Source organism: Lissotriton helveticus, chromosome 6 (genome assembly GCF_964261635.1).
Source record: "Lissotriton helveticus chromosome 6, aLisHel1.1, whole genome shotgun sequence".
NCBI lineage: Eukaryota > Metazoa > Chordata > Amphibia > Caudata > Salamandridae > Lissotriton > Lissotriton helveticus.
The window spans coordinates 1,259,390,214-1,259,413,364 of record NC_136067.1 but is presented as its reverse complement, the minus strand read 5'-3'; the positions used below and the strand labels follow the sequence as shown (position 1 = coordinate 1,259,413,364).

At 48.5% G+C, this 23,151-nt stretch overlaps 1 protein-coding gene across 1 annotated transcript in view; it reads right to left on the bottom strand.

The window, feature by feature from the left end:
• The window catches only part of IGF2R (insulin like growth factor 2 receptor), a 1,933,894-nt gene that overhangs the window by 1,233,627 nt on the left and 677,116 nt on the right, over positions 1–23,151 (bottom strand). The window lies entirely within an intron of this gene.

Sequence of the window (23,151 nt, the reverse complement as noted above, 5' to 3'; positions counted from 1 at the left end):
TGGATAATCTTGCTTCAATTTAAAGTATTAGCAAAAATCAGAATACATTATTCATAGTACAAGAATTTCCAGTTTTGCTTTTTTTGTTTTAATCACACATTCATACTATCCTGTGGCAAGTGACCGACAACATCATCAAAATTAATTAAAACAATTAGTGGTCAGTCTTAGTTTCTATTGAAAACTAGCACAATGCTGACCATCAAGGAAGATGATGCAAGAACAGTGAATAAACAAATGTTAACCACCACACCAACTCTTGCACTGGTAACTGTAGTAACCTTGCTACATATCGATAGGGTGTCCTGGTCACTTGCCAATTACCAGAATTGATTTAAACAGGAAAGACATGAAATGGACTGGGATCCAGAGTGACCTACACCTCTTATCGACTATCCAGCACTCCTTCTAAAATGTTCATATTTCGAGTTTCAAAACATCATCCCCTGGTCCATAATTCTGGCTTTACAATTTTTGGTTAGGCATAGATGCACATGGTTAACTGATAGTCAAAATCTCAGACTATGGTATGTTAAGATATAGGAGACTTGGACAAATTAATTCCTGGATTGCTGTAAAGAGCTGACTCGCATCAGAATTATTTTTTGCTTCATCTCCCCTACTAAGTCCCAGTGTAGTTGTCCATCATCCTTGTATATGTTAAAGAACAAGTTACTTATCGTCAGTAATGCTCTCTCTGTGCCAAAAGAACAAGTTACTTACCTTCGGTAACGCTTTTTCTGGTAGATACTATATCTGCCTGTGGATTCCTCACCTTGTGAATACCCCCTGCGTCAGCAACATTCGGAAATTCTTTTTTCGTAGCCTCGCGCCGACGTGGACTCCTGACGTCATAGAGACACGACCTCGCTCGCGACTCCGCTGACGTCACCGACGCCTATAATAGGCCCACGCCGGCGTGATGACATCAGTTCCGCCCTTTTTTCCGTGCCATCGAGGCACACGGACGGACCAATGACAGTAGAAATATACAAGTATACACAGTACACAATACTCAAGGCAAAACACACAGTGTTAAGCAAAAGCAGGAAAGCAATTGAAACATTTCCTTGACAACAAAATATATATATAATACATTACAGTAACACTGGCATAGAAGAGTGGACAACGGGGAGGCGGGTGGGTCAGTGAGGAATCCACAGGCAGATATAGTATCTACCAGAAAAAGCGTTACCGAAGGTAAGTAACTTGTTCTTCTGATAGATACATCTGCCGTGTGGATTCCTCACCTTGTGAATAGAGTCCCACAGCAGTCCCCACTCCCGGAGGAGGGTGTCCACTCTTCTAAACCAGGAAATCCTGAAGGACAGAGCGCGCAAAGTGACCCTCCCTCCTCACTTCGGAATCCAAGCAGTAATGCTTCGCGAAAGTGTGGAGGGAAGACCAAGTTGCCGCTCTACAAATATCCTCAACAGGCACACCTCTAGCCAATGCTGAGGTCGAAGACTTAGCTCTAGTTGAATGAGCCCTTATACCCTCAGGTGGTTCCTTACCGGCCAAAGAGTAGCAGATCTTTATGCAGAGGACAATCCATCTCGATAAAGTTCTCTTATGGACCGCCCTTCCTTTCTTGCAGCCAGCAAATCCAACGAAGAGCTGGTCTTCCAAGCGAAAGTCCTTGGATCTGTCCAAGTAAAAAGACACCGCCCTCTTAGGGTCCAGACGGTGCAGTCTCTCGGTAGGAAGGGTAATGGACTGTCCAAGATGGAAGGGAGTTACCACCTTAGGCAGAAAAGCAGCCCTGGTCCTAAGAACCATTCGATCAGCATGAATGGTCAGGAATGGGGGCTTGGAACTAAGAGCTTGAAGCTCACTAACCCTCCTTGCCGAGGTTATTGCAACCAGGAAGACTGTCTTAAGGGTAAGAAGCCTCATGGGACATTTGTGGAGAGGCTCAAAGGGAGCACCCATCAAAAAGGTCAATACAAGATTCAAATCCCACTGAGGCACAATGAAAGGTGAAGGAGGGAACATATTAGTAAGACCCTTCAAAAACCTTAAGACCACAGGAGACTTAAAAAGAGAAGGCTGGTCAGGCAAGCAGAGAAAAGCCGACAGCGCCGACAGGTAACCCTTTACCGTGGCAACCGCAAGACCCTGCCGCGCCAAAGAAAGGGCAAATTGGAGAACATTAGACAAATGGGCCTTCAAAGGATCAACAGACCTTTCCCCACACCACGTGACAAATTTCGACCATCTATAAGAATAGATGGACTTAGTGGAGTCACGCCTGGCTGACAAGATGACATCCACAACGTCAGGCGGAAGGGAAAAGGAATTCAGGTTGCCCCGTTCAATCTCCAGGCATGAAGGTGCAATGTCTGGAGGTGGGGGTGTAGAACCTGCCCCTCCATCAGAGAGAGGAGGTCTGCCCTGAGAGGGAGACGGAGCGGCGGGTGAGAGGAGAGGTGGAGTAGATCTGTATACCACACCCTTCTTGGCCAATCCGGGGCGACCAATTTGACTTGGGCCCGGTCTTGGCGAATCTTCCTCAGAACCCGAGGAATCAAGGGTATGGGGGGAAACGCGTAAAGGAGTTGACCTCTCCAACTCAACTGAAACGCGTCCCCCAAGGCTCCTTGCATCGGATACTGGAGACTGCAGAACGACAGGCAGTGCGCATTCTCGTGAGTGGCGAACAGGTCCACCCGAGGAGTCCCCCACATCCGAAAGATGTCGTGAACCACCTCCGGGTGAAGCCTCCACTCGTGGTCGGCAGAGAACTGCCGACTGAGACTGTCCGCACGAACGTTCAACACACCGGCCAGATGATTCGCCATCAGACAAACCTGATGGTCCTGAACCCAGGACCAGAGACGCAGAGCCTCTCTGCAGAGACACTGCGACCCTACCCCTCCCTGCTTGTTGACGTACCACATCGCGGTCGTGTTGTCCGTCAGGACTTGAACAGACTGACCGCGAAGGGAAGGGAGGAAGGCCTTGAGCGCCAAACGTATCGCCCGCAATTCTAGAAGGTTGATGTGAAGCAACCTTTCCTCTGGAGACCAAAGGCCCTTGACCTCCAGATCCCCCAGATGAGCACCCCTCCCGAGAGTGGATGCATCCGTTATCACCGTGGCCACCGATGGGGGAAGTTGAAAAGGCTTTCCTTGGGACAGATTGCCTTCCACGTCCCACCAAGACAGATCCGCTGCAGCTTCTCTGGAGATCCTCACTGACTCCCTGAGATCTCCGCTGTGCTGATACCACTGCTTGCGGAGGCACCACTGGAGCGCCCTCATGTGCCAGCGTGCATGGTTGACCAACAGAATGCATGAAGCCATCAGACCGAGCAGGCGAAGGACCTTCAGGACTGGAACGACCGCTCCATTGTAAAACAAAGGAATCATCTCCCGTATGTCGCGAATCCTTTGAGGGGGAGGGAATGCACGACATACGGTTGTGTCCAGTACCGCACCTATGAACAGGTTGCGCTGGGAGGGCACCAGGTGAGACTTGGGTACATTTATTGAAAAACCCAACCTGTACAACAACTGGGTTGTCTCTCGCAAATGATGGAGCACTCTCTCTGACAACTCCGCTTTGATCAGCCAGTCGTCCAAATAAGGGAATACTGGAATCCCTGATCTCCTGAGATGCGCCGCCACCACTGCCATCACCTTGGTGAAGACTCGAGGCGCAGTAGTAAGTCCAAACGGAAGGACCGCAAACTGGTAGTGCTGCGATCCCACCGTAAAACGGAGATACCTCCTGTGCGACTTCAGGATTGGGATGTGAAAGTAAGCATCCTGCAAGTCGAGCGACACCATCCAGTCTTCTTCTTGCAGCGCTTGAAGAACCTGAGCAAGGGTGAGCATCTTGAATTTCTCCTGCTTCAGATAGAGATTCAAGATCCTGAGATCCAGGATTGGACGAAGCCTGCCATCCTTCTTCGGAATCAGGAAATACCGGGAGTAGCATCCCTGACCCCTTTCCTGCTCTGGGACCACCTCTATCGCACCCTTTCTTATCAGAGTCAAAACTTCCTCTTGCAGAAGAGACAGATGCTCCTCGGAGCAATACCCTTGGCAAGGAGGGAAATTGGGAGGGAATTCCCGAAAGGGAAGGGCATACCCATTTTCTACAAGATTGAGAACCCAAAGATCTGACGTAACAGATTCCCAATCCTGTAGAAAATGGGTAAGCCGACCCCCAACCGGACCCACATGATCCTGAATGTCGGATCTAGGGCTGCTTCTCAGGGGCAGGGGGGTTGGAGGAAGTGGAGGAGGAAGAGACCTGACGTCCACGAGGACGCACTCTTTGCTTTCCCCTGTATGACCTGTACAAAGAGTTTTGCTGCTGCTGTTGTTGCTGCTGCTGCTGGCCCTGCCGGAAATTCCGAAAGGAAGAGCGGCCAAAACCCCTGAATCTTCTGCCAGTTGAAGAGCCTCTCACTTGAAGACCCAAGGATTTAGCAGTCGCCCTGCTATCTTTAAACCTCTCAAGGGCCGCATCAGCCTTCTTCCCAAAGAGGCCTGAACCATCGAAAGGAAGATCTAATAATGTCGCCTGAACATCAGCCGAAAAGTCAGAAGATTTCAACCAGGCAGACCTCCTAGTAGCGACAGCAGTGCCCATAATGCGCGCCACAGAGTCTACAGTATCCAAACCGCTCTGAATGACCTGGCGAGCCGCTGCCTGAGCGTCAGAGATGACTTCCTCAAAATCCTTCCTGCTGTCATCAGGAACTTTTGGAACAAGAACACGCAAAGAGTCCATCAGAACGTGTAAATATCTTCCCATCAAGCAAGTGGCATTTGATGACTTCAATGCCATACTGGCAGAGGAGAAGGACTTCTTTGCCACCTGATCCTGCTTCTTTGCTTCCTTCTCAAAAGGAACCTGAGGGAAAGCACTAACGTTCTTTTTGGAGCATGCAGCCTGAATGACCAAACTCTCCGGTGAAGGATGAGAGGTTAAAAAGGCAGGATCCTCAGGGGCAACCTTGTATCTTCTGGCTACACTTTTAGAGACAGCTGGAGCCGACAAAGGTTTTTTCCACACCTCTAGAATGGGCTCTGTCAGAGCATCATTGAAAGGAAGAAGAGGTTCCACCACTGAACTCGGAGAATGCAATACTTCAGTCAGAATATTAGATTTGAATTCTGCTGTAGGCAAAGACAACTTAAGGAGACTGGCAGCCTTCCTCATAATTAAATGATAGGGTTGAACGTCCTTAGAAGGAGTGCTAGAACCTGAGGGTAACTCCCACTCTGGAGAGAAATCCAGGCTTCCTGCTTCTGCCAAATCCTCAAAAGCATCTTCATCCAATTCACCCTCTTCAACGTCAGATTGTGAATCCAAAAACCTCCTTTCCTCCAGAAGGCGTTGAGCCTCCCTTCTGGATCTCATCTTGACTCGTTTTGCTATCGGATCCACCACCGGCTCCGACGGATTCGGAATCGACGTCGGGATCGAATCCGAAGGCTCAGAGGGATGTGTTCGAGGACGACTCGGAGCAGACGAAGCCGGAACCGGCGTCGACGGCTTCGGTGGAGCCGGAAAATGCCACGGCGGCGTCGGAGCCGGCATGTAAGGCATAAACGGAGCCGGAGGGTAGGAGTGAGGGACTCCTAAGCTACAAGCCAAAGGACCCATGGGACCCGAAGGTGCACCAGAGGGGTACCACGCCCTCGAAAAGACTCCGTACATTGCGTTGAGAAACGCAGAAGGGTCCTGGCCTGGGGCAGGAAATGGTGGATGAAAACCTTCAGGCCTGTCTTGAGGAGCGTTCGGATTCGGCTCACCTAAGGACGCGGAACCCCCATCCTCACGAGGCTCCTCCTCATCTCGGACCGGGGACGGCGCCGGAGATGGACTCGGAGCCGGATTCGGAGTCGGAGACGGAGCCGGACACGGCGCCCGTGACTTAGAAGGGGAGGCCTCACCTTCAGGTTCTGGATCCGAAACATCAACGGTCACCACCTTCGAACGTACCTTCTTCGGTGACCTCGACCTCGATCCCGACTCCTTACCAGAACGACGTCGGGACTCATGTCTCCTCTTCTTATGTTTCCTCTTTCTTGAAACACGATCAGAAGCCGACTTCGAAGACGACCTTCCTCGAGATCCAGACCTCGACCTTGACTTCGACCTCGCCCTTCGAGAACGAGACCTCGACGATTTCTCCTTTCCAGCTTTCATCTTAGCCACCAGGAGCTTCGCCTCTCTCTCCCTCAGGGCCTTCGGGTTCATCTTCTTACACGAAGAGCAGTCCTCCACATCATGGTCCGAGCTCAAGCACCAGATGCAGTCGCTGTGTGGGTCGGTAATGGACATCATTTTTCCGCATTCTCTACATGGCTTGAAGCCGGTCTTTTTCGAAGACATTGTCGAAGAGACAGGATACAGAGAAGCAGAAAATGGCAACAATATAGACAACAAAGTATCCGTTGGCTACAGAGATTCCCGATAACCGTTAGCGTCGACGACGCGGAAAAAAGGGAACTGATGTCATCACGCCGGCGTGGGCCTATTATAGGCGTCGGTGACGTCAGCGGAGTCGCGAGCGAGGTCGTGTCTCTATGACGTCAGGAGTCCACGTCGGCGCGAGGCTACGAAAAAAGAATTTCCGAATGTTGCTGACGCAGGGGGTATTCACAAGGTGAGGAATCCACACGGCAGATGTATCTATCAGAATTGCTCAGCTTCAAAAGTGACGGGTTGGACGTATATAAGCTCCAAGAGACTGGGAGGAACGCTGATGCTCTTTGGAGATTGAGATTGTTGGAAAGGTGCTGACACCCACTTCGACTCCATATTCTTCTTCTTAGACTTACCCGATGACTATGACCACAAAGAGGGCCTGATTTGGGAACCACTTCAGGAACAGGATCTTCCTCTCGACTTCGAACCGTGACGGTGAAGAGTCTAGTGGTGCAGGGTGACGTAGAGTTTAGCCTTGTTGTCCATTTTGGCCTTCCGGCTCATTTGGGCTCCGACCCCCATGAGGCACAGATTTCCTCCTGGGTATCTATCACATTATTTTATTTGCAACAGTGCCTATACTGTTTAAACCATGTCATTTTGGAAGGTAACGTATTATACCTTGCACAATAGAAAAGATCATTTTTGGGAGAAGGAAATACTTGTCAAAGGCGAAAGGAATACGCTCCATATCCACGTCTGCATGGCTGGGTGGCACTTAAATGTGGCTCAGCTTCTCACTTCCAGAGCAGAACAACGCTGGCATGCAGCCACACGACACCACCTACCAGCACATAGAAGTACTGCTTTTGAGTTTCTGGATCCAGTCTGACGTCTGGGAAAATATTTACAAGGTGAGGGATCTGCGTTCTGAAGTATCCATGAGAAACCAATAATTATGCCAATAAAATTACACCAAAAGGGTGCATGTAAACATGAAAAAGAATAGCCATGGAGTAAAACCATAAACACACAAGATCTCAACCTCTTTTGATCAATAAGACCTTGCATTACCTCCTGCTTTCCTTTGACGTACTTTGAGGCCAAACAATCTGCCCTGATCGGTAAGTCCTAGTGTAGGAGGCTAGCTTAGTATATGGTGCACACTTATTTAAGTGAAGCACCTTGCACGAATCCAGGAAACCCTTATGGTGATTTTAGTGGTATTTGATAACCATAAAAAGCTCTCAAAGTGGTAGCTGTGTACAGCAGCCATGGGTTATCTTAAAGGAGTGTTAGGCAGCTTGATTTACCAGTGTTATCATGTAGTGTAGGTTAAACGAAAAAGAACCACACAGTGTATATATGGAAATGTGTCTATTTATTACAAAACACTCACTAACACCTTGGTGTGTCTCCTACCCAGAGATATCAACACTAATACACAATACTTCAACTGCAAATAGGTAAGTAAGCACACAATAAAGTGGTCTCCAGGGGGAGGAAGCCTTATACTAAAAACGTGGAATGCAAACTGTGACCGAAGTCGGGACTTGCAACAGGAGACTCAGAGGAGCTGGGGACACAAGGAACCACCCAAGGCAAGTATCCAGGAACCCCACTGAGGCTGTGCGCAGAGTTGAAACACAGCAGTGTGTCCAATAGAAGTCAACAGGGAAGTCTCTGTTGTAGTTTGAGAAGAAGGACCCTTCCAGTGGACCTTGAAGAAACCCCGTAGAAGACAGGAGGTTGGAGAGTCAACCCACCCCTGGATACCCCAGGAACCAGGATACCTACAACAGGGAAGCCGGGTGCAGTAAACCAAAATGGAGGGCTTCAGGCAAGATGCATCTGGTGATGACTGTGCAAGAGTCCAGTGGAATCCATGGAGGGATTTTTAAAGTGAAGAACCTACCAGCCGAGGGGATAGAGTCTATGCCACTCAGAGGTTACCAGTAGGCACGAAAGTACAAAGCCCACCAATGTCGGATGGTTCAGGAAAGTGGACAGTGATATTGTCGCTACAGCTGTGGGGACCAGGCAACGCTAAGGAAGACCAGGAGCCGTGCACAAGCCATCCCATGTTGGAAGTCGAGAACCAAGGGGCTCGGTGTCCGGTTGGAGCACCAACAAGCCTGGCAGCTGCAACGGGCGTGGAAAGCAAAGAAGGAGCAACGTTGGGACCATTAAGGTCCAAGGGAATCACCACAAGCAAAAGAGTCAGAGCAGGCCCAGAGCAAGCAGGGGAGCACACTGGACCGGAATACCCTCAAGAGGACCCATAGGCTGAAGGAACAGCAGTCACAAGAAGGCCTGGAGCAGCTCACCCAAGATGAAGGCCCAAGGTCCAGAGGATGCAGTGAGGAGGCTGTACTTGGCAGGAAGAGGTGCTGGGGGCTGGGGCTTCTTGTAGCCCGAAGATCTCTGGAGTGCAGAGCCAAGAAGCCTTGGCAACAGCCAGTCGACGTGGTTCACAGAGGTTCGGTCCCAGCAGTTCCGACGAGGGATACTGGCCTCAAGATTGCAGAGAGGACAGGTCAGGCCTCGAGGGAGTTGCAAACCCACCACTTGTGTTGCTGAGCCTTTCCAAGTCCTGTGGACATCAGAAGCAGCAGACAGGTCAGCTTTGTTGCGGTGCCTGCAGATGCAGGGGAGTGACTCCTTCACTCCAAAGGAGATAACTTCAGGTGTCCTTGATGCCCACAGGTCTGTTGAAGATTCTGGAAGAAGCACAGACACAGATAATGAAGACCTGCAGAACAGCGAGACCAGGAGCTGCAGGAGACTTCCATGATGCAGTCTCGGTTCCCAGCAAAGTCCAGCAAAGTCCAAGTGTCCAGACAGTCAAAGAGTGAGGTGGTTTTAGGAATGAGTCTAGTCCCATGACGAATCTGAGGACCCACCCACAGGTAAGCCCTTAAATACCATAGAAAAGGGGTTAGGAAAACTCAGGGATCACTCCCAGAGAAAGAGGTGGACAGCGGGAAGGCTTCTCCCATGTCCTTTGTCCAGTTTCACGCCACATGTCTCACTGTGGAGAATATTTGTATAGAGACTCTCCATCAAAGCTTACCAAATGTACTTTGAGGTTAAACAACTGTCCCTCAAACTTATTAATGAAGTCCGTAGAGTCTCGATGAAGGCCTTGGTTTTAGGTATGATGTGTTTAAGGAACAAGTTGAAGTACTGTGAAGGTGGCTCTAATGAAGATCTGCATCCTGAGATTTTAGGTCTACCGGGTAGATTTATGGCATCTTTTATGTACCTTGAGGAGTAAATACATTGCTGTAATTCAAGCACTTTTTCCAATACTATAGAGCTAATCCATCCTCTGTCACCAGCCTGCTTTGTAAACGTGGAAATCAACTGTTTTGAGTTTCATTGTGGGATCTATAGCTATACTGTGGTAAAGGGCAGTGTTACTCAGTTGTCTCAGTATTTCATTATCGTAAAATTCACTGTCCATTACCACAATCCCACCACTTGTGATCGAAATAGTGTGAATGTTGAATAAATCCTGCAGGCTTGTAATTCCAATGGTGTTCTATTACCTCAATAGTGAATCCTCTTTTTGAGTAGGTTGTCAATCTCCTACAATGTCATTTCTTCAAAAGTGATCACCTGCGATGGCATTTCAACTGAGGGGAGACAAAATTTTGACTCATTTTTGAGACCTTTGTTGGTATTATTTTCCACCGGAGAATTGCACTCTCCGGGAGAAAAAAAAAACCTTAGCATGATTTTGCATAAAATTAGCCAAATTTAAATGTTGGTGTCTACAGGGTCTTGTTGATGGAACAAAAGAAAGGCCTTTGTTCAAAACTACCTTCTCTGTAGCTTACAGCTGATGTTTCGACAGATTATAGAGATGTTATCTGGGTTGACAATCTGTAAGTCCTCCTTCCCGTAATGATCTTCCCCGATTGTGGTGTTCTCCACCCCCTCCTCTTCTACTTTTCCCTCCCTTGTCTGAAAAAAGGTTGAGCATCAGGGTGGGGGAAGCTGGAGCTTGATGTGCTGGGATTTTCCCAACTAGAATCAGATGATGTGTCAGAGAAGGTAATAAAACATCTTTGTGAAAGTCTTTAGTATTGGAAACTTGAAGTATTGTCCTTAAAGAAATGCTCTTTCACGTATGGATATGTAAACTTGTTGTAATTTTTTATGTCAAAGCAAGTTTAGTGGATTTCTGATTGACTGTAAAGGTTTTTAATTCCACTATTTGCTGATTTACATCATCAAGCAATTTTACAGCATCTTGAGCAGCCCTCAGCATTCAGGAAGACACTACTCTTCTCCTCGTTTTTCATTCCACCAGATTCTACGGTTTGACGGCTGTGCCCGCCCGTCTCCCGTTGGTGCCCTGGTTTGAGCAAGCTACTGCTGTCGCCATAACATACCTAAACCCGTTGTTGGCGGGTTGGAATTATCACCGGCTATACGAACCTGTACCCATTGATTTAAATTAAGCCCTGAAAAGTCACGGGTTCACTGCCCGCTTGACGAAACACGCGTCGGCTGGTTGTTTGTTTGATATCATCCTTCCGGAAAGGAAGGTTCCAATCCATTTCACTTTGAAAGAAACCACCTATTTGTGTCTACCTTGTTTCATTCCCTACAAATTCATTTCGTTTTTTGATGTCAGACATTCATATATACCTACCATAACGTGTGCACAGGACTTTTGTTGTACTTATTGAGTGGTGCTAATTCCCAGAATATCCTTTTCCAATTATTCAATTTCTTCAAGCTCTTATTCCTTTCTGCAGAGAGTAGTCTCAATGGAAAGTGCTAACTAATTCCGTGAGCACTTTCTGCCCATCTCACTGAACTGTTACAAATACTGTTTATTGTCAGTAAAGTTACTAGTATGTTTTTTTACCTGCACGCTCAAGGAATGGTATTGTTTTTAAGGTATTGCAAAAGAACTTGGGCATGAAATAAGTTGTAATTTGTTTTTTATTTAATCGCCTCAATTTTCCCATATTGTCAAATTTGGTTTTAATAGTAGATTTGCTATTACCGCTAAGAAGTGAAGGTCTATCTAATAATTTATTGATTTGTTTTTCAGTACAACTGAATGTTAGTGGTTCAGACATCCCTAGACCAAAGGCCAATTAGGGCAATCTCTATGATATATGTATGGGTAATGAGTGAATTTGCATGTTTCTCATGTCATAACAAAAGTATTTGTTTTTTAAATTGTCACACCAATTCTGGTGGGAACACGTAGAAAAAACAGCGCATGCCTCTATACCCATATAGAACCTGTACACAATTTTCTATATGAAAAGAGGTTTCGCTATAGGGGCTTTCAGCAAGAAGATTAAGGTGAGCCTCTTACGATCATTCCTAGACTAAATCCCATACCAATTCTATCGACTAGTACTGTGAGTTGTTTGCCCTGATAAAAATCTATGTTGTCTTAATTTTTTGAGTCCTGTACCCATTTCAAATGTTGCTTTCTATAGGCTTAAGCTACAAGTGATTGCTCTGAAGAACTCCTAGTTGTCTCAAATTAATGATTAATCCTTCCTCCCATCTCAATGTAACCCAAATGTTATTGACCTCTGTTATAATGTAAACCGCCCTCATACCAGCTAGTCCAGATGTGCAATATAAATGGCCAAATAATGAAAATATATATCTTCATCACCTTCAACTTCTTGTCTGTAATAGATAACGTATACCTGGAGCACTGTGTCTTTCTACAGAATCTAGGAGTATTTGTGCACCTGTAGGCAAATTACATCAATAGTGCTTAAGTGTTGAGTGTAACAGGCATCTCCTCATTAAAAAACATGTGTTGCCTTCATTGAATCATGGTGGTCAGACATTTATCCTAACAGGCACCAAATAGGAGGAATGCAGCTGCTCCCAATGGCAAAAAGGGTCCGCCATAAAATCCCACAATGACATAACAACCCTAGCAAGTTTTTTTCCATAATATGAGCACATGCGTCAAACTCATAGGCTTCCATGTTGACACCCATCTTTATTTCAAGATGCTTACTACAATTAAAGCCCAAATAGCATGATTCCATACATGTCTCCAATTAAAAACTAAACTCAACATACCAATGAAAGTACAAACCCAGTAATCTCACACCAAACAGAGGCAATTTCCTACTCATACAATGTGTTCACTTTGTCACAACACCACAACAATTAGTATTTCATTCAGGCTTTCCAGAAGGGAAAGTAAATTAGATCACAAATCCAACTCTCATATGGTCCCAAATACTACTCAATTCGTTGGGACAAATTTTTAGGTTAGAGTATACAAAAAACATTCTACCTTGCCAACTAATTTATCACCTAGGCAGATCCTTATCACAGAAGCTCAGCCCCAGTAATCCTTGAAAACACCTCTTGCAACTCAGAAAAGAGACTCTTGAAGGTTATATCTCATGCTAAATCTAGAAATGTTGGTATAGCAAAAAAAACACACACAGACATCAACCTGAACAAAGTTCTTGTTTAGCGATTTGTACCTTACATGAAATAGGAGTGCATCTATCTGCCTAGTGGTACTCAACAAAAAACACACAGAGAACGTATTGAAATACCCAAAGGTGGTGTTCCATAATTATACCTCTTTCACCTTTTCAGTCTACTAATGGAAACCTACATAAGTCCAAAGCTAGTAATACGTTTTCCAATGTATCTCCATCTTCTTTACAATATACATTTTTCCAGAGTCTGTCAAAGTTACATTCACTAATCCCCTAAACTTAAAAACTTTTCAGTGTCAGAGAAATTCTTATATACTACTAAAAATGTATACTAAGAAGTGAAATAATTCTACACTGCAAAGGGGTTATAACTCTCTTTGGTCTATCTTTGTTCCCAAAGCTTTATTGTTTGGCTGTGTGCAAAACATCATGCTGAAGTGGCCCTTAGCTGGTCTGACAAAGACATTTGACTGTGGATGGCTGGCATATTCCTAAGGAATTACCCTTTACTAACTAAACAAGTATCAGAAGACAGGAATGGTCTTCCTCGGAGGCATACTATTGGGGCTAACTATCATCTTGTGAATGCCCTTTCTACAGCATTATCTCAAGTGGCAGTACTTTGTAGGAATAATGCTGCTGACTTACAGTACATAGAAAATACTTGTGTCCCAAATGCCTAGTTAGTAAAAGGATTACATCTTGCAATGATGTGGGAAGAGTCGGTCTTATCTCGATCTAGTTTCCTTCACTCAGGCAGTCCAATTTGGAGTAACTGTTTGCTGAGGGCAGAGGAATACCCCCTTTCTGAACCATACCTTTGGATGTATGACATTACAACGCATGCTTTTACATCGCATGCTTTTACATCGCAGTTTTTACAACGCATTCCATTACAACGCATAGCGCTTTGGGGTGCTGGATAGTGAATAGTTTAATTTACTATTCCAACTCCAGTCCCCGTGGACACTAGGGAAGGTGTTGGATAGTAAATTAAATCTATTCCCCATCCTAGAGCGCCCCCCAGCGCAATGCGTTGTAATAGTTTGCGTTGTAAAAGTTGCTATGTAAAAGCACTGCGTGGTAAAAGTTGCGTTGTAAAGGATGTTTCCCATACCTTTCCCTGCTACTCATGTGTGTTGATCTATAGGTCATTATCAAGAGTCTTTAAATGGTTAATATGGATGTACATATTGATCTCCTCCCTACTACTGGTAATATACATAAGAGGAACATCATTGCCCTTAGAATCTTATCAATTAAGGAGTGCCAGCACAAAAGATTAAGCATAACCATCAAAATAATCAAACCCTTCACGATACCAGTCATTTCTTTAAATGTTTTCAAAAGTCTCATCAACTTACATGCAACTTTACAGGAGAATCAAAAAGGTGGTATAAAAAAAAAATTTGCACTTTAAGGTGAAAGTCTCAGCACATGAGCCTAACATTTTGTCTGAGAACGAACTTGTGGCAATTTGGCAGCAACAATGCTCCCTACTACTGCATAATAACTGAAATGGCCAGGTACTCCTTTTTAGCGCTGGACTCTCTCAGGGTACAACAGACGACCAGTTAAGGCTTACTCAAGAAGGTGGAGTGGCCTAGAAACTCAGAATTCTGCATCAACACGGTTTAATTAATAGCTTGAATTCCAGTCAGTACTCTACTTTAAGAAAATAAACTGTATTACCAGGCGCACAAGTTACTACTTGTGTAACAATATATCTGTAAGAGACATTAGTTAGTGATAGATTCCTTACATTAGAATATCCCCAGGCGTCAGACTGGATCCGGATTTTGTTTTGCGTAGCAGTACCCATGCGCATCGGTAGGCGTCGTCCGCCGTGATGACGTCCTCGGAGTACTTAGACGCCGCCTCCGTGTGCTGACGTCAGTTCTTATACACAGCTTTTCCGCGCCAGAAACGCAGAGCCATGATAAAAACCAACACTGGTGCCATGAAACTAGGGCCCTGAAAGGGGATGACCTTAACCCTAGATATCGGTTCGCAGAACGGGGAGGATGGGTGGGTGGGTCGGTAAGGAATCTATCACTAACTAATGTCTCTTACAGATAAATCGTTACACAAGTAGTAACTTGTGCATCTGAAAAAGACACGTTCGTGATAGATTTCTTACCTTAGAATAGATACCCCAGCAATACCAACCCCGGTGGTGGGTCTGCGAACCAATCACACAAGAAAGTCCTGGAGGACGGAACGGCCAAAGAAGCCATCCCTCCGGACTTGGCTGTCCAGGCAGTAGTGTCTTGCGAAAGTGTGCAGCGAGGCCCACGTAGCTGCCTGACATATGTCCTGCAAGGGGACTCCCCAGCCCAGGGCAGTAGTAGTCGCCGTGGCCCGAGTGGAATGGGCCCTCAGCCCAACAGGAGGTTCCTTTTTAGCCAAAGAGTAGCATGCCTGGATGCACAACACGATCTACCGAGAGATGGTCTGCTTGTGCACCGCCCATCCCTTCTTAGCGCCCACGTAACCAACAAAGAGTTGGTCATCCACCCGGAACTGGCGTGTGCAATCCAGCTAGTATGAGAGCGCACGTTTTGGGTCCAGGCGGTGGAGCCTCTCTTCCTCTTTCGAGGGATGCGGAGGCGGAAAGAAGGTAGGCAAAGTGATGGACCGCCCGATGTGGAAGGCTGTGACTACCTTGGGCAGGGAAGAGGGTCTCGTCCGCAACACAACCTTGTCCGGATGGACAGAAAGGAAAGGAGGTTTGGAAGAAAGAGCCTGGAGCTCACTCACTCTCCTGGCAGAGGTGAGGGCAACCAGGAAAGCAGTCTTCAGAGTAAGAAGGTGGAGAGGACAGTTATGAAGTGGCTCAAAGGGAGCGCACACCACATAAGTAAGTACAAGGTTCAAGTCCCACTGAGGCATCACGAATGGAACAGGAGGGAACATGTGTGTGATGCCCTTCAAAAACCTATTTACAATTGGGGACTTAAACAAAGATGGCTGATCAGGTAGCCTTAAGAAGGCAGAAAGGGCAGAAAGGTAGCCCTTGATAGTGCCCAGAGCAGAGCCCTGCTGGGCAAGAGAAAGAAAGAAGAGGAGAGCCTCAGAAAGGGGGGCAGAGAGTGGATCCACAGCCTTTGCTGTGCACCATGCCACAAATCTGTTCCACCTGCAGGCGTATACCGATTTTGTGGAGGGACGCCTGGCTGCCTGAATGACATTACAGACTTCAGGAGGCAAGTCAAATGGCCTCAACTGTCGCTGCTCAATCTCCAAGCATGGAGGTGGAGACTGGACAGGTTCGGGTGGAGGACCGTCCCCTGCTGCTGCGACAGAAGGTCCTCCCGAAGAGGCAGACGAATCGGGCGATCGACAGACATGCTGAGTAGCTCTGGATACCAATATCTTCGTGCCCAGTCCGGAGCCACAAGGATAACCTGGGCCCGGTCGCGCCTGATCTTCTTCAGCACTCTGGGCAGAAGTGGTATAGGCGGAAAGGCGTACAATAGACCGCAACTCCACTCGCGACGAAAAGCGTCTCCGAGCGAGTGCCGCCTTGGAAATTCCAACGCGCAGAACTGATGACATTGCGCGTTCTCTTCTGTGGCGAATAGATCTAACCAAGGCTCTCCCCACTGCTGAAAGAGGCCTTGCGCCACGTCCGAGTCCAGACGCCATTTGTGATCCATCATGCACCGACGGCTGAGTTCGTCCGCCCTGGCGTTCAGAGAACCTGCCAGGTGTTGAACCACCAGGGTCACGCCCTGATGTTCCAGCCACTGCCAGAGGAGCAGAGCCTCCTGGCATAGGGTCCACGACCCTACCCCGCCCTTTTTGTTGCAGTACCACATGGCGGTGGTGTTGTCCATGAACACCTGCACTACACTCCCCCGGACGGAGGGGAGGAATGCCTTCAGTGCAAGTCGGATCGCCCGCAGCTCCAGAAGGTTGATGTGGAGCTGGAACTCCGCCGGACACCAGAGGCCTCTGATCTCCGCCTCTCCCATGTGGCCCCCCCCAGCCCTGGAGGGACGCGTCCGTCACAACTACGTGCTCCGGTTGGGGTAGGGAGAGGTATCTACCGCTGACCCAATCGCGGCTCGTGAGCCACCACTGCAAATGTCTTACAGTGCCCTCCGAGATCAAGACATGGTCGGACAAGCTGCCCTGATGCTGGGCCCACTGAAACTTCAGGTCCCACTGCAGAGCCCGCATCCGCCACCGGGCGTGATTCACCAGAAGGATGTAGGAGGCAATCAGCCCCAGAAGCCGCAGCGTCAACCTGACCGAGACTCGAGATAAAGGCTGAAAGATCGGAATCAGAGCCTGAATATCCCGAACCCGCTGTTAGAGAGGATAAACCCGAAACTGCGCCGAATCTAGAACCGCTCCGATGAAGAGGAGCTTCTGGTAGGGACACAGGTGTGACTTCGGCACATTGATGGAGAACCCCAGCGGGTGCAGGTCGGCCGTAGTCTGGAGGTGGCCGATGACTGACAACCAGTCGTCGAGGTAGGGGAAGACTGAAACCCCTAACCTGCGCAGATGAGCTGCGATCACCGCCATCACCTTCGTGAACACCGGTGGGGCGCTGGTAAGGCCGAAGGGGAGCACGGTAAACTGAAAGTGCTCGTGGCCTACCGTGAACAGCAGGTAACGCCGGTGGGCCGGCAGGACGGGGATGTGAAAATAAGCGTCCTGCAAGTCCAAAGCTACCATCCAGTCTCCAGGGTCTAGGGCAGCTAAGACCTGAGCCAATGTCAGCATCTTGAACTTCTCCTTCCGGAGGAAGCCGTTGACGTTCCGTAGGTCCAAGATAGGGCGTAGGCACCTTTTGCCCTTCTTGGGTACCAGAAAGAAGTGGGAGTAACAACCACACCCTATTTCTGGCTCGATGGCCCCCTTGGCCAAGAGGGCCGTAACTTCCTCTTGTAGAAGTCACAAGTGATCCCCCGACACGCGGTGACACTGCGGTGGCATGGCTGGAGGGGACGCCTCGAAGGGTAGGGAGTAGCCCCTTCAGACGATTTGCAGCACCTACCTGTCCGAAGTGACAGTACGCCAGTGGTGGTGGTGATGGCGAACCCTGCCCCCCACTGGCGTCACATGGGCCTGAAAGCACGGACTAGGAGGGTTTTGAGGCGGATGCTGCCTCGCCGTTGTCCCGGACCGCCGCCACGGTGGTTTCCACGTCCGCCACCGCGCTGGGTGATAGTCTCCGGCTCGTGGCTGGCAGAACGTGTTGGGGCGCCCCTTCCTTGGCCACGAAAGGAGCAAAAGTCAGCTGTTTGCTGGCACGGGGCCGAGAGGCCCAAGGACTTGGACGTAGCCCTGGAGTCCTTAAAGCGCTCAAGCGCATGGTCTGCCTTGTCGCCAAAGAGGCGACTGCCATCGAACGGCATGTCCATAAGTGTGTTTTGGACATCAGCCGAGAAGTTGGCAGATCTCAACCAGGCGTGGCGACGAATCGCCACCGTCGTTGCCATCGCTCTGCCCAGTGAGTCAGTAGTGTCCAGCCCACACTGGATGGAATAACGCGCCGCATCTCAACCCTCCACAAGAGCTTGGCCGAGTTCAGCACGGACCTCCACTGGGCAATCTGGCAGCACGGCCGCGACTGTATCCCACAGAGAGTGGGTGTAGCGGCCCAAGAGGCATGCGGTATTGACTGACCGCAATCCTAAACTTAGGGAGGAGAATACTCTTCCCGGATTGCTCGTACCTCTTGGATTTCCGGTCGGGGGGAGCCGACGGGAATGCGGAGCCGGGCGGTGGTGCCTGGCCACGTTCCTATCCACAGGCTGACCTGTGGCGGGCTTGGACCAAGCGCCCAGAAGAACGTCTGATAGGGCCTCATTAAATGGCAGCAGAGGCTCGGCCGAGCTTGCCTGCGGTTTAAGGACCTCAGTGAGGAGGCTAGTCCTCACGGCCGCAACGGGGAGCTCAAGGCCTAAGGCCTTGGCCGCCCTCATCAGCACCACGCTATAAGCAGCCCCCTCCTCCGTAGCCACGCTAGGAGGCGAGACAAAACCAGTGTCGGGCGAAGTGTTCAGACCACTGGCATCCCCAAACTCTCCTGTCCAGTCCGTAGAATACGGACACTCATGTGCCAGAGGGTCCTCAGACCCCTCCCAGTCCCCCTCGTCACCCATCGCCTGGTACTCGGGCTCAAAGGATGGGGCCGGGTCATAGAAATAGAAATCTCCCATCAGCGTCGCTCGGCGCCGCTCCGACGCCGAACCCGAACCGAGGGCAGGACCAGGGTCGCCGCTCCAACGCCGGACCCGAACCGAGGGCAGGACCAGGGACGGCGTCGTCCTGAGACGGCGCCGGGGGTGACACCCTTGGGGCCGGCGAGGTCGTGAGGTCGACCGGCGGCGACCCGGAACCGGATCCAGTGGGGCCCTGCGGCGTCGGGACCGAAGTCGCCGACGGGGCCGGGGCACCCGACGGCGCCGGGGCCAAAGCACCCGGCCCGTGTGGGGACCCAGTCGGGACCGCTTGGCCCGAAGGGGCCGCGAAACCAGACGGAGGAGCGATCGACCTCATGGCCATGAGGAAGTCATCTATCTCCCCCGGCGTCACGCTCTGCCCAGGGACCGGCGGGTATGGAGCAGGCCACGACACCTGCGGCTCCAGTGGAGCCGCATGGGCGGTGTCACCCGAACCCCCGGCCGCATCGCGCGAGCGTCGGGGGGAGTCAGAAGAGCGATGTCTCTTCGACTTCTTGTGCTTACCAGAGGACCCCGAAGACCGTAGACTACTCCCGGAGCCATGGTGGCTCCGACCCCGCAACCGGTCCCTCGACCTCCTCGCGGACCGGGTTCCTCGAGCGGCACGGGCCGACTGCCGGAGCTAGAGTCGCTTGCGGGACCGCTCCCGCCTAGCCTTAGACGTCAGGGCTCGACAGTCGGAGCAGGCCTTGTCGTCGTAGTCGAGGCCTGGCAATGAAGACACTGGCGATGGGGGTCGGTAACCGACATCAGTTGGTCGCAGTCGGCGCAGAGTTTGAACCCGGGCATCCCTATTGGCACCATCGTAGTCGTACAGACTTCAAAGCAGATCAAAAATGATCGAAAAAGTTTAGTCAAAAATACACTACGGGTAACACTTTTTCCAGATCAGCGCTTGCTGGCGCGGAAAAAAGAAGAACTGACGTCAGCACGCAGAGGCGGCGTCTAAGTACTCCGACGACATCACGGCGCTGACGACGGACGCGGAGCCGCGGACGACGCCTACCGACGCGCATGGGTACTGCTACGCAAAAAAAATTCCGGATCCAGTCTGACGCCTGGGGATATTCTAAGGTAAGGAATCTATCACTAGCGTGTCTCTTTCAGATAAGTAGAATAGTACACTTGAAGCTATAATCAACAAAAGAAATTGGAAAGTCCTAGCATCGTCTGGGCCAGAGAACCAACCACAAATGCTGTTATAGCTTCCTTGCACTAATTGCTAGAAAGACATTTCAACATTGAGCCCCAGGATCAATTTTATCCGATAGTAACTAATTTGGCTCTGATCGGTAAAGTTTGGAAGCATCCAGGGCCCTTCTCTACAACAAGGATATGAGCGACTAGATATAGGCAGGAATACTTGTATCCAGGCTCCACTTTGCTACAGTTGACTGTAGATTCCATTGAGTCCAACCAAGGAAACTAGAGAAGAAAATACTATTTAAAAACCCCAAAAACCCCTGAAGAATCCTTGGCACACAGACAACTGGCCACTAATGAGCACTAGGCATGACTGTCCAGTCACTGGTGTTCTGGGATCAGTTAAGTTTCTCGAAACCTACCAGTTGCAAGTTTATGTTTCCAGACCAAGGGCACCACCAGGTACTGTGAGACATCCTCATGAAGTTACAGTGGCACCCTTGGCACTAGCCACCTGTCCAGTTGAAGAAAGCATGACCACAACTTCAGGCAGCAACATCACTTGAACCACAAGAGCTAGAACAATAGTTTAAATGTTTCTGGATTCAAGACAACCTCTTCTAGCAGATGATCAGCACTTCAAGACCACAAGCAACCTCTAGCTCTGTCGCAACAATAGAAATGTGCACATGCATTCGAAAGGCCCAAGGAGGGTCACCTTTCTTGACTTGTATAGAAAATAGAGCAGCAACTCAACTGCAGCTACTTCTTAATTATGTTGGCAGCTGGGCAGAGATGACATGGTGGCTCCTAGACAATCTTAGTCCATCAGGATGTCCCCATTTATATCCTTAAGTCCTTCGTGTCCGCTGATTTTTAAAATGTGTCCGATTCCTGTCATGTTGGCCTATCGGAGGCCAACATGACAGGTTGGTCTTTGGTGAATTTGTAGAGTGTCTGGAAGCTCTTGTTGCCATGGGCGATGGCTATCAGAGGAAATAGGGGAGAGGTGGGGTTTTTTGTTGCAGGAAAATGGTGAGAAAGACAAAGGATCTGGTCTAGCTATCTCCTCTGTCCACCAATGCATTTCTTTGTCAATGATGTGCCTAGGGTTGCAGATGTTAACCTCAGTTTAATACTTTCATTTTTTCTGTGCACTACTTCTAATCATTAATTTATTAGCTCCTGGCAGTGCCAGGTTACGTGTAAGATCTACAGCAGCTTCCTGGCATCTTGGTAATTTAGTTGAGGTTCTGTGAATTCTGAACCCGTGGGTTCCATTTTGTGTATGGCAGCCATTTTGTGGTTGCACTCACATAGGCCATGAATGTGGCTGAAATAAGTCTTTTAAGGACATGTAGACCTTAGCTTGAGTTTGTGCTGACTCCTGTTTGACCTGAGTGAACTGACCCTGTTGCCTGAAGCTGACCTTGTTAAACGAGTTCCTGCCCTTTAGCTGATCAAGATTGAGGATCAAAGCACAGGACATTGTAGAGTTTGGTATGCACACACACCCCTTATCTGTTTTCTGTTCCTTCTTTTATGGTCTGTTTATGATATGGGTTATGGTCCTTTTATTATGGGTTTGTCCGGCTTGTGTAAGAAGGAATGTTAGGTATTTTGCATGCTTGCAAAAGCTAGGACTGCCCCTTACTTGTATGCTGAAGTTTGTAACCCTGAGAGCATATAAAAGGCCTCTGTTCTCTGTATTCCTCAGACTACCTCATTCAGTTGCTATGGCTTCCGTGTGACGTGGCCTCACTTATTAAATTTAATAAAGAGGTCTTTTCATATTTTCAGCTTCTGTGCCAAGTTCTTTTTTATTAGTAAGTATTCCCTGAGAATGAAGATTTCAGTTCTTCATAGTGAGACGGCTTGGTTAGGCCAGGCTCCGCTTGAGTGGCGTTAGATAATACTGTAGTAACTATGGTTTAGAATTTTACTATGCACAAAATGCTTTTGACTTGTACAACCTAGTGGCAGAGACTTTTTTACATTTCTTAATGCAACAAATACATGTTTGTGTTTTTTATTATACTATGCGCAGCTTAATTACTTGTGATTGAACATTTATTCTGTCTATGTAGGTAATTGTTGGGTGTGGTGTGCTGTGCTTATGAAATCTTTATTTAAACCCAAGCCAGACGTCCAGCATCTAGAAGCCTATCCTATAAATATAATCTGCCATCTGTGATACTGGCTTTCAGTGGATGTAGAACCCACTCACAAACCAGTGGGTAGACCGAGATCAGGGACTCAGGAAATCACTTGTGATTTCTGCGAAGACATGCAGACTCTCTAACCCTATATCTTCATTGATGACCACTCCCCTGGGCCTAAAAGGATACTGGGATGTGTGACAATATCTTGCAGTACTGGGTGATACCAGGCTCAGAGTTTGCTGAGATGTGTTGCACTACCGTTTTTGGAGGACGTTTAGCTGTGTTTGACTTTGTGAACAGTTACTGAAAAGAAATACGTTCTGTTATTTTCAGCTGTTAAGTCAGACTCTGATAAAAGAATTAGCCTTGTGCTTTTTAACCATTTCTGCTGGTTGGAGCTCACAGTAACAAATACTGTTATATTAGAAACAATGGGCCAGATGGGTGCAAAAAGTGGTTTAAAGCAGCCTGATTTCCTTAAAGGAAAGGGATTTCTTTAAACTCTTTCTTGTTTAAAGTTTCGTTGAGATTGTGCAGTTTTCCTATTGATAACCTTTAACTCCCCCAGAAACATTTTCCACAATTAACAAAGGAAAAGGGTCCAAAGATGACCCATTTCTTCTGGTAAATGCGTTACCACCCGAACTTGGAGCCAGTAACGTTTCAATGATTTACAACTAGAATTACGGTTGCAACCCACTGGTATGTAATACACCGATTCAATATCTGGAAGAGACGTTCAAAACACACCACTTCTAAATACCCAATGAGCACCCAGCCGCAATTCCATTTTAGGAG